Source organism: Trachypithecus francoisi, unplaced genomic scaffold, assembly GCF_009764315.1.
Source record: "Trachypithecus francoisi isolate TF-2019V2 unplaced genomic scaffold, Tfra_2.0 Lachesis_group7, whole genome shotgun sequence".
NCBI classification, from domain to species: domain Eukaryota; kingdom Metazoa; phylum Chordata; class Mammalia; order Primates; family Cercopithecidae; genus Trachypithecus; species Trachypithecus francoisi.
The window spans coordinates 40,774,503-40,787,434 of NW_022681472.1; positions in this window are offsets into that span (position 1 = coordinate 40,774,503).

Below are 12,932 nucleotides of genomic sequence, written 5' to 3' on the forward strand. Positions count from 1 at the left end.
TTCAATAGCTAATTCTTACACTGCCTCCTAGATTTCTGTTGTCTTTCTTAACAATGACCAAACTTGAGCAGACAACATTTCATAGCACAGCCACTTAGAAAAATATTACTCAAATGTAAAGATTCTATGTTGCATCACCCTGACTGAGATTCACATGTCAAGATTTACTCACTGCTTCATATATACCAGGCTCTTTACCAAACACCTTCTTATATTCATTCCATTTATTCCTCACCACAAATCTGTATGGGTTATTTTTATCTCATTTATAGAAAGAGAAACTCAAAGCCAGACATATTAAGAGACATATACAAGATCCCAAAGCTAATAAGGAGAAATGCCATGTCTCAGTGCCTTTTACCAGAGATTGTAAAGCTAGTTAGAGTCAAGAAAGAATTTTCTCCATGTTTCTCTTTGCCAAAGGTAGAAGTGTCTCCTGCCTGAGCAGTGAGGTCTGCCACCTGCGGAAACATTCGAACAGTAATATAATTAAACGTTCCCTTTGAACTCATAGTTTGGTGCAATTTTTTAAATTAATAAAATTTATTTTTAGAGCAGCTTTAGGTTCACAGCAAAATTGATTTGGAAAGTACAGAGTTCACATGTATCTCCTGTTCCCACACAAGCACAATCTCTTCCGCTATCAGCATCACACACAAGAATAGTACATTGTTACATCTGATGAACCTACGTTGACACATCGTTATTATCCAGAGCCCATAGTGTATATTAGATTGCACTTTTGGTGTTGTACATTATATGGGTTTGGACAAATGTACAATGACATGTATTCACTACTGTAGTATGATACAGAATAGTTTTACTGCCCTAAAAATAAATCCTCTGTTCTCTGTCTATTCATCCCCCTCCCCAACCTACCCACTGGTAACTAATAATCATTTTATTGTCTTCATAGTTTTGCCATACCAGAATGTCATGTATTTGGAATCATACAGTATGTAGCCTTTTTAGATGGCTTCTTTCATAAATGTTCCATTAAGTTTCTTCCATGTCTTTTTATGGCTTGACAGCTCACTTCTTTATAGCACTGAATAATATTCCTTTGTATAGCTGTACCACAGTTTATAGATGCATTCCTATTGAAAGGCATCTTGATTGCCTCCAAGTTTGGGCAATAATGAACAAACTGCATAAAAACCCATGTGCAGGTTTTTGTGTGGACATGTTTTCAAATCCTTTGAGTATATACCAAAAACTGTGATTGCTGGATCATATGGTATGAATATGGCTCATTTTGTGAGAAACTGTCAACTGTCTTCCAAGGTGGCTATATCATTTTACATTTCCAACACCAATATATGATGAGAGTTCCCGTTGCTACATATTCTAGCCTGCAAATGGTGTTTTCAGTGTTCTTGATTCTGACTGTTCTAAGTGTATAATGGTATCTCAGTGTTTTAATTTGCAATTCCCTAATAATATAATGATTAATATTTTTATATGCTTACTTGTGATGTGTCTATCTTCTTTTCTTTTTTTTTTGAGACAGAGTTTCATTCTTGTTCCCCGGGCTGGAGTGCAATGGCATGATCTCAGCTCACCACAACCTCCGCCTCCCTGGTTCAAATGATTCTCCTGCCTCAACCTCCCTGACAGGCATGTGCCACTGTGCCCGACTAATTTTGTATTTTTAGTGGAGATGGGGTTTCTCCATGTTGATCAGGCTGGTCTCAAACTCCTAACCTCAGGTGATCTGCCCACCTCAGCCTCCCAAATTGCTGGGATTACAGGCGTGAGCCACTGCGCTCAGCCTGTCTATCTTCTTTTCTTAGTTCAAGTCTTTTGCTCATTTTAACAGGTTGCTCATTTTCTTATTGTTGAGTTTTAGGTTCTTTGTTTATTTTGGCTAACAGTCCTGTATATCCTTTGCAAATATTTTCTTGTAGTCTATAATTTGTCTACTCATTTTCTAGAATGAGCTAGAAAAAATTCCCTCTGCTTCTTCCTTCCAAGAGATTGTAGATAATTAGTAAAATATCTTCTTTAAATAGTTGGTAGAATTCACCAATGAACCTATCTGGGCCTGGGGCCTTCTATTTTGCAAAGTTTTGATTGATTCAATTTCTTTAATAAACATAGATGTATCCAGACTGCCTATTTCTTCTTGTGTGAACTTTGACAGATTGTCTTTGAAGAAATTGCTCCATTTATTTCATCTAGCTCATCAAATGTGTGGCCAGAGAGTTGTTCATGGTATTCCTTTGTTATCCTTTTTATGTCCATGGGATCAATATTATGTCCTCTCTTTCATTTCTAATATTAGTAATCCCTCTCTCTTTTTTTCTTAGTTAGCCTGATGGGAAGTTTATTGACTTTAATGATCTTTCCAAAGAATCAGCTTTCGGTTTTGTTAATTTTCTCTATTATTTTCCTGTTTTCAATTTCATTGTTTCCTGCATATATATATATATATATATATATATATACACACACACACACACACATACATATATATACACACACACATATATATATATTGACATGGAGTCTCCCTCTGTCAACCCAGGTTGGAGTGCTGGAGTGCAGTGGTGCAATCTTGGCTCACCGCAATCTCTGCCTGCCAGATTCAGCAATTCTTCTGCCTCAGCCTCCTGACTAGCTGGGATTACAGGCACCTGCCACCACGTCCGGCTAATTTTTGTATTTTTAGTAGAGATGGGGTTTCACCATGTTGGCTAGGCTGGTCTCAAACTCCACTGACCTCAGGTAATCCACCCTCCTTGGCCTCCCAAAGTGCTGGGGTTATAGGTGTGAGCCACCATGCCCAGCCTGTTTCCTGTTCTAATTTTTATTATTTTTTTTCTGCTTACTTTGGACTTAATTTATTCAACTTTTCTAGCTTTCTATAGTGGAAGCTTAGATTAATTTTAGATCTTTCTTTTTTCAAACATATGCATACAATGCTATAAATTTTCCTCTAAATATTGCTTTCTCTGTATCCCATATTTTAATAACTTATATTTTTATTTTCATTTAGTTCAAAATATTTTAATTCATCTTGAGATTTCTTCTTTCACCTATGGGCTATTTATAAGAATGTTGCTTAATCTCCAAAAGTGGGAATTTTTCCAGCTATCTTTCTGTTACTATTAATTTCATTATTGTCTGAGACTAGAAATTGTATTAATTCTGTTCTTTAAAAATTTTTAAGATGTGTTTTATGGTGCAGAATGTGGTCTATCTTTGTGAATGTCCCATGTGAAAAATAATGTATATTCTGCTGTTCTTGGATGAAGTACTCTACAGATGTCAATTATATCCAGTGGGTTTGTAGTGCTTTTGAGTTTATGTCCTTACTGATTTTCTGCTGGGTGCATCATTCTTTCTGATAGACTGATGCTAAAGTCTCCAGTTATATTAGCGAATTTACTATTTCTCCTTGCAGTTCTAGGAGTTTTTGCCTTGCAAATTTTGATCCCCTATTGTTAGGTATATATACATGATTCATATGTCATCTTTGACTACTGAAATCTTTATCATTATGTAATGCTCTCTTTATCCCTGTTAACTTTTCTTGCAGTGATGTCTACTCTTTCTAAAATTAAAGTAACTACTCCTACCTTCTTAGGATTAGTGTTAGCATGGTATTATTTTCTCCATGAATTTACCCTTAATCTATATGTATCTCTATATTTAAAGTGGATTTATTGTAAACAACATATAATTAGGTCTTGTTTTTTGATCCACTCTGACAATCTCTGTCCTTTAATTGGTGCATTAGACCATTGATGTACAAAGGGACTATTGATATAGTTAAGATTAATAGCTACTGTAAGCTACCATATTTGTTGTGCTATTTGTTGCCCTTGTTTTTTGTTCCTGTTTTTGTATTGCACAGTTTTTCTGCCTTTTGTGGTTTTAATTTACCATTTTATAATTCCATTTTTCTCCCTTGTTAGCTCTTTGATTATACTTCTTTTTTCTACTTTTTTAGTGGTTGCCCTAGAGTTTGCAATGTCTGTTTACAACTAATCCAAGTCCACTTTCAAATAATACTATACCACTTCACAGATAATGCAAATGCCTAATAATAACAAAATATTCCTAATTTTTCCCTCCCACCCATAGTATCATTGCTATCATTCCTTTCACTCATGCATAAGCATATACAGAATATGTATATTTTTTCAAATACATTGTTTCTATTATTATTTTGAATAATGTTCTGTTAGGCCAATTAAGAATAAGAAAAGCAAGCTTTCATTTTACTTTCACTTGTTCCTTCTCTGACACGTTTTCCTTCTATATGTAGATTTGAGTTTCTGAATTATATTATTTTCCTTTTCTCTGAAGTACTTTTGATTTAACATGTCTTGCAAGGCAGGTTTACTTGCAACAAATTCCCTCAATTTTTCTATGTCTGAGAAAACCTTTATTTCTGCTTCAATTTTAAAGAGTAATTTCATAAGGCATAGCATTACAGATTGGTGGTTTCTTTCACTCAATGCTTTAAATATGTTACTCCACTCTCTTTTTGCTTGCATGGTTTCTGAGGAGAAGTCAAGTGTGCTTCTTATCCTTGCTTCTATATAGGTAGAGGTAGGTGTTTTTTTCCTCTAGATTCTTTCAATATATTTTATTTTTGATTTTCTGTAGTTTGAAAATGATGTGCTTGGATGTAGTTTTTTGGCATTTATACTGCCTGATGTTCTCTGAGCTTCCTTCATCTGTGTTTTGGAGTCTAAAAATAATTTGAGAAGATTCTCAGTCATTACTGCTTGAAATACTTCTTCTGTTCCTTCCTCTCTTTCTTCTTTTTCTAGTATCCCCATCATGCATATGTTATACCTTTTGTAGTTAGCCCACAGTTGTTGGATGTTCTGGTTTTTTTTCTTTTTTCAGTCCTTTTTCTCTGCTCTTCAGTTTTGGAAGTTACTACTGTTATATCCCCAAATTTAGAGATTTTTTTCTGCTATGGTCAGTCTACTAATAAGCCTATCATCAAAGGCATTATTCATTTCTACCATAATGTTTTTGATCTCTAATAATTCTTTTTTATTCTTTCTTAGAATTTCCATCTTTCTGCTGACAATTCCCATCTGTTACTGGATGTTGTCTACTATTTCCATTAAAGCCTTTAGCATATTAATCATAGTTATTTTCAAATTTGTGGTCTGATCATTCCAACGTTCCTGCCTTATCTGGGTCTGGTTCTGGTTCTGATGCCTGTTCAGTCTTTTCAAACTGTGTTATTTGCCTTTAAATATGTCTTATTTTTTGTTGCTAGGCAGATATAACGTACTGGGTTAAAGAAACTGCAGTAAATAGGTCTTTAGTAATGTAGTGGTAAGGTACAGGTAGAGGGGAAGTATTCTACAATCCTATGATAAGATCTCAGTCTTTTGGTGAGTGTATACTCTGGACTGTGAATGTAGCAAGTGATTCTCAGCTTTTTCCCCCTTAGGTAGAGCAAGATGGGTGGAGTTGAGTATTTCCCTTCCTATAGGAAGATGAGGCTCTGACATAAGCCCAGTAGGTCAAGCTCTGGTAAAATAATTTCTCCTGCAGGAAAGCCTTGTTAAGAAGAATAAAATGCTTTAGCATATTTCAGAATGGTTCATTTTTCCCTCCTTATGACAGATTCATGTGTGAATTTTTCTCTGATATTCACTGTGAGGACCTGGTAGAGCTCTTGGTGGTAAAACTCACCAAAACGTGAGGGCCTCCCTTACGACCAGAGTTTCTATGTCCCTTCAAAGTTTTTAATCTCTCAGTGTTATCCACACTGAACCTCCACACTTCATCAATTATAGTTTAGGATTTCCTACTCTGGTACTTGTTCCAGTGGAAGTTTCTACTGGACAACCACCGACTGTCATCACCCTTCTTATTGATCTATGTAACCAAGGAAAATATTTCAAAACAATTGTGTAATAATCCTCATTTTTTCCTTTAAAAACTTTTGTCTTTCTTTGCCTTCCTGAATGTGTACATAGTTTATTATGGCATGAGTATTCCCACTGCGATGCTTTATTCAAAAATAAATACATTTTCTTTTAGAGAGCCTGTTTGTTATTTAGGTTGACAAAAATCAAAAGAATATATTTGAATATATGTGAACATCATATAAATATCATATTAATAAAACTGTTTTTCATGCTAAGGAAGTTTGATTTTCAAAATTTGATTGTAATAACCTTTTATTTTACATTTATCTTAATAATTGTGTCTTATGAACTTAAAGTATAATTTTAAAATTACCTAAAAAAATATAATTGTGTCCTATGATAGCTATCATAAAAAGTGGAAGAAGAAATAGTAAAGGAAAAAATTATAGAATTTTTTTTTTTGAGACGGAGTTTCACTCTTGTTGCCCAGGCTGAAGTGCAACGATGTGATCTTAGCTCACCACAACCTCCACCTCCCAGGTTCTCGTGCCTCAGCCTCCCAAGTAGCTGGGATTACAGGCGTCTGCCACCACAGCCGGCTAATTTTTGTATTTTTAGTAGAGATGGGGTTTCTCCATGTTGTCAGTCTGGTCTCGAACTCCCAACCTCAGGTGATCCACCCACCTCAGCCTCCCAAAGTGCTGGGATTACAAGCGTGAGCCACCACACCCAGCCAAAATTACAGAATTTTAGAAACAAAATACCACATACTATTTATACTTCAAATCTTTCATCAGGACACTAGTTCCAAGATTTATCATAGGTTGAGCAGGAAAAGAAAGCTTTTTCAGAAAAAGGAAAATAGAGGAAAAGCACTGTAGACTATTTCCAAGGAGCTTTGCTTTTAACTATAACAGGGATAGAGATTTTCAGAACACTATTCTTACAGTCAAGACGTAAGTCTATTTATCTGGTTGCAATAACCTGTACTGACAGACCATGGTAACTTTACCATTTGTGAGAGAAGGGAGAATGAGGCTACCAATGCACTTATTCTTGGAGTTGGACTTGGGTGCTCAATCCTAATCCAGTGCCTGCAAAGGAGAGGCACTGCTGAGGGTGGATAAGTAAAGGACCCACGAAAAAGTCACCATTAAGAAAACAAACCGGTTTTCAATCATTGAATTGTGTCTTGACTTTTTGTGGCTTTACAGATTTCTTTATAAGTAAAATCATAAATATGTAAAAAAAATGTATAAACATTAAATTTTTAATTTCAGTTCATTTAAGTGAATAGCTGAGTGACTAAACAAAAAAAAAAAGTTTTGGTACTCACGAGACTTCTAACACCAAATGTGTGGGTTTTCTACCAAAGACTCCAGTTCTCCACGGAGACCAACTGGTTATCTGACAATTTAATTCAATTCTCATACTAACTGCCTGAAGTTAGCACAGACTTCACACACTAAGGGCTCAGTCCCACAAAACTGCCCACCACCATCAGATGCCAAGCATATGTATTATAATAGATTCCCAGGTTACCCACACTTCTGTCCAACTTGGCTACAAATCAAGAGTTTTCACAAACCCTTCTTTAATAATTTGCTATAATTGCTCAAATAACTCAGGAAAACACTTTACTTGCAATTACCAGCTTATTGTAAAGGCTATTATAAAGGATACATATAAACAACCAGATGAAGGGGTACATAGGGTGAGGTCTGGAAGAGTCCTGAGCATCAGAGCTTCTGTCCCCATGGAGTTTGAGGTGCACCGTGCTCCCAACATGTGAATGTATTCACCAACCCAGAATCTCTCCAAACCCCATAGTGTAGGAGTTTTATAAATGCCCCCATTAAATAGGTATGATGGATCAAATCATTGATCATTGGTGATTAATTTAATCTCCTGCCCTTCTTTCCTCCCTGGAATTGGTGTTAAAAGTTCTAATCCTCGGCCGGGCGCGGTGGCTCAAGCCTGTAATCCCAGCACTTTGGGAGGCCGAGACGGGCGGATCACGAGGTCAGGAGATCGAGACCATACTGGCTAACACGGTGAAACCCCATCTCTACTAAAAATACAAAAACTAGCCGGGCGAAGTGGCGGGCGCCTGTAGTCCCAGCTACTCGGGAGGCTGAGGCAGGAGAATGGCGTGAACCCGGGAGGCGGAGCTTGCAGTGAGCTGAGATCCGGCCACTGCACTCCAGTCCGGGCGACAGAGCGAGACTCCGCCTCAAAAAAAAAAAAAAAAAAAAAAAAAAAGTTCTAATCCTCTAATCACATGGTTGGTTATCCCCGCAACCAGCCCCCATCCCCCAAGAGTCACCTCACTAGCATAAATTCAGGGGTAGTTGAAAGGTGCTTATTATAAATAGCAAAATATATGCTAATCTTACATCTATCATTCAGGAAATTCCAAGAGTTTTAGGACCTCTGTGCCAGGAACCAGGGGCAAAGACTGAAAATATATTTTTTCTCATGTAACAGTAACCTTGGAAAATTACTTAATTTCTTATACCTTGATTTCCTTATTTATCTGTATTATCTGACAAGGTAGCTGATTTGATTTAATAAGTTACTATAAGTGTAAAACACAGCTCCTGGCACATAGTAGGTGCCATAGAAAGGTTGGCTATTATTATTATAACTGTTAAAGTTTACAACTGCTGTATTAAAAAACTGTTGGTTTATATATGTCTTCTTTAGACAGGAGCTTCCAGAGGATAAAGATTAATTCAACATATTGTTGACAAGATAAATTATGCTTATATAAGAGTCTTTTTGCTTGTAAATTTGTTCGATAGAGGAAGTATAAAACCCAAAATATGTGTACTAAGTGATGTGCTTATGGAAAATTAAGCCTAATTTGCAACTAACTACAAAATATTTTAAAGCATCTTAAAGTAGCTGAAGCACTCTCTATATACTGTAGATAGTAATAATTAGAATAACCCAATTACAAAACTAACATTTATGGAGCCTTAATGTATATTATGTACACTACCAAGAGCCTTTTATTAGTATTTCTTTATAGATAAACTACTTCAACTCCTTTATATAATTCTATTTTTAAAAACAAGATAGGGATTATCAGATCTATTTTTTAATGATGAAATTGAAATCAATAAATAACAGAATTACTAGGAAGTGGCAGATGAGCCTGGGACTTTCCATTATCCTTTAAGATTGTCAATATTTTATTTTTATTATATATATATATATATATATATATTTTTTTTTTTTGAGACAGAGTTTCACCCAGGCTGGAATGCAGTGACATGATCCTGGCTCACTGCAACCTCCACCTCCCAGGTTCAAGCAATTCTCCTGACTCAGCCTCCTGAGTAACTGGGATTACAGGCCCGCACCACCATGCCCAGTTAATTTTGTATTTTTAGTAGAGACGAGGTTTCACCATGTTGGCCAGGCTGCTCTCAAATTCTAATTTCCATTAATAGCAGGCTCAGTTATTCAAATCAACTCTCTCATTGAAAATATCTAAGCGTGATATCTAAAATAAAGATTAAAATAAAAAAATTAACATATTAACAATCTTTGGCAGGGCACGGTGGCTCACTTTCTACCCGCCTCAGCCTCCCAAAGTGTTGGTAGAATGCTTAAGGTCAGGCGTTTGAGACCAGCCTGGCCAACGTGGCGAAATGCTGTCTCTACTAAAAATACAAAATAGCTGGGTGTGGTGGTGCACGCCTATAATCCCAGCTACTCGGGAGGCTGAGGCAGGAAAATCACTTGAACCTGGGAGGCAGAGATTGTAGTGAGCCAAGATTCTGACAATGCACTCCAGCCTGGGTAACAAAGCAAGACTCCGTCTCAAAACAACACAGCAAAAAAGAATGTTGAATATGGGTCACACCAATCTCTTCTGGTTTGTAGGATTTTAGCCTAATGGAGTTCCCTTTGTAAGTGACCTGCCCTTTCTCTCTAGCTGCCTTTACCATTTTCTTTCATTTCAACCTTGGAAAATCTGAAGATTATGTGTGTTGGGGATGATCTTCTTGCGTCGAATCTTGCAGAGGTTCTCTGTATTTCCTAAATTTGACTGCTGGCCTCTCTAGAAAGGTTGGGGACATTTTCATGGATAATATCCTGAAATATGTTTTCTAAGTTGTTTGCTTTCCCCTCCTTTCTTTCAGGGATGCCAATGATTCATGAATTTGGCCCCTTTATATAATCCCTTATTTCTTGGAGGTTTTGTTCATTCCTTTTCATTCTTTCTGTCTGACTGTCTTATTTTAGAGAGTCAGTCTTCAAGTTCTGAGATTCTTTCTTCAATTTGGTCTATTCTGCTGTTAATACTTGTGATTGCATTGTGAAATTCTCATAGTGTTTTTCAGCTCTGTCACATCTGTTAGGTTCTTGTTTACGCTGGCTATTTCATCTTTCAGCTACTGTATCATTTTATTGTGATTCTTAGTTTTCTTGGATTGGGTTTTGCCATTTTCCTGAATCTCAATGATCTTCATTCCTACCCATATTCTATTTATGCCACTTCAGTAATTAAGGCTACTTTAACAAGATTCTAAGCAGCAAAATGAGGCAGTATTGACCTCAAACATGTTCCCTCTTCTCCCCCATCTCCACCAACATACATACCAGAGTCCCAGACCCAACTAGATGAAAAAAAAAGAAAGTTTCATAAACTATTAGGACTAGTTTTTAAAACTAGGTAGCTTTCCTCTTAAGTGTTTAAGTTGACATTTCTAATTGATCTGAGACTTTAACTTAAGTACAACAGAATGTATGTATTAGTAATTACACTGACTCTGTATAATTAATAATCCCTTGTCAGATGGATAGTTTGAAAATAAATAGAATGTATAATGAAGTCTAACAATTCAATGGCAAACACACAGAAAAACACACAAATAATTCAATCTAAAAATGGGCAAAAGATCTGAATAGACATTTCTCAAAAGAAGGCATATGAATGGTAAACAGATATATGAAAAAAATGCTCAACATCACTATTCATTATAGAAATGCAAATCATACCACAACAAGATACCATCTCACACCAGCTAGAATGACTTTTATTTTTTTAAAAAAAGAGGTAATAACAGATGCTGGCAAAAAAGTGGAGAAAGGGAAACCCTCACACACGTTTGATGGAAAGGTAAATTAGTACTGCCACTATGGAAAGCAGTATGAAGATTCCTCAAAAACCTAAAACTAGAACTACTGTATGATTCAGCAATTCCACTACTGGGTATATGTCTGAGAGGAAATCAATATATTAAAGAGATATCTGCACTTCCATGATTATTGCAACAATATTCACAATAGCTGAAATATGGAAGCAGCCTATGTTTCTATCAATGGATGAATGGACAAAGAAAATGTAATATATATGCACAATGGAATATATTATTTAGCTTTAAAAAAGAATGAAATCATGTCATGTGTAACAACATGGATGGAACTGGAAATCATTATATTAAGTGAAATAAGCCAAGCACAGAGATACAAACAATGCATGTTCTAACTCATAATAAAGTGGATCTCATAATGATAGAGCATACTGGTGGTTACCAGAGGCCAAGAAAGGGCTGCAGTAGGTGACAAGAAAGAGGACTTGATGAATGGGTACATACTATATACACACACACACACACACACTATATATATATACAAACACTATATATACACACACTATATAAATATATACACACACTATATATATACACACCTATATATATATACAACACTATATATATACACACACTATATAAATATATACACATACTATATATATACACACACACACACACTATATATATATATAAAAAACCTGGTGTTTGATATATCAAAAGGCTTATTAGAGTTCACATTGATTGTACATTTCAAGATACCTAGAAGAGAACAATTTGTATCTTCTTAGCATAAAAAAGATGAATAGTTAAGAAAACTGATATCCCAATTACCTTGACTTGATTATATGAATGTATCAACTTATCAAATGTACTGAAAAATATGTACAACTATTATGTATCAATAAAACATTTTTAAAAGAAAAACAATACAGAAAACGAATGAAACCAAAAGTTGATTCTTTGAAAAGATCAACAAAATTAACAAATATGTAGCTAGATACAGTAAGAAAAAAGAAGATTCAGGGAGGTTTCAAGATGGCCAAATAGGAATAGCTCCAATCTATAGCTCCCAGCATGAGTGATGCAGAAGATGGGTGATTTCAGCATTTCCAACTAAGACACCAGATTCATCTCACTGGGGCTTGTCAGACAGTGAGTGCAGGCCACAAGGGTGTGAGCTGAAGCAGGGCGGGGCATCACCTTACCTGGGAAGTGCAAGAGGTCGGGGAATTCCCTTTCCTAGCCAAGGGAAGCCATGACAGATGGTACCTGGAAAATCGGGACACTCCCACCCTAATACTGCGCTTTTCCAATGGTCTTAGCAAAAGGCACACCAGGAGATTATATCCTGCCCCTGGCTTGGAAGGTCCCACACACACGGACCTCACTCTGCTAGCACAGCAGTCTTCGATCAAACTGCAAGGTGGCAGCAAGGCTAAGGGAGGGACATCCACCATTGCTGAGGCTTGAGTAGGTAAACAAAGCAGCCGGGAAGCTCAAACTGGGTTAAGCACACCACAGCTCAAGGAGGCCTGCCTGACTCTGTAGACTCCACCTCTGGGGGCAGGGCATAGCTGAACAAAAGCAGCAGAAACTTCTGCATACTTAAACGTCCCTGTCTGACAACTTTGAAGAGAGTAGTGCTTCTCCCATCACGGAGTTTGAGATCTGAGAACAGACAGACTGCCATCTCAAGTGGGTCCCTGACCCCAGAGTAGCCTAACTAGGAGACACCTCCCAGTAGGGGCCATCTGACACCTCATACAGCCAGCGCCCCTCTGAGATGAAGCTTCCAGAGGAAGGATCAGGCAGCAACATTTGCCATTCGCAATATTTGCTGTTCTGAAACTTCCACTGGTGATACCCAGGCAAAGAGGGACTGGAGTGGAACTCCAGCAAATTCCAAGAGACCTGCAGCTGAGGGTCCTGACGGTTAGAAGGAAAACTAACAAACAGAAAGGACATCCACACC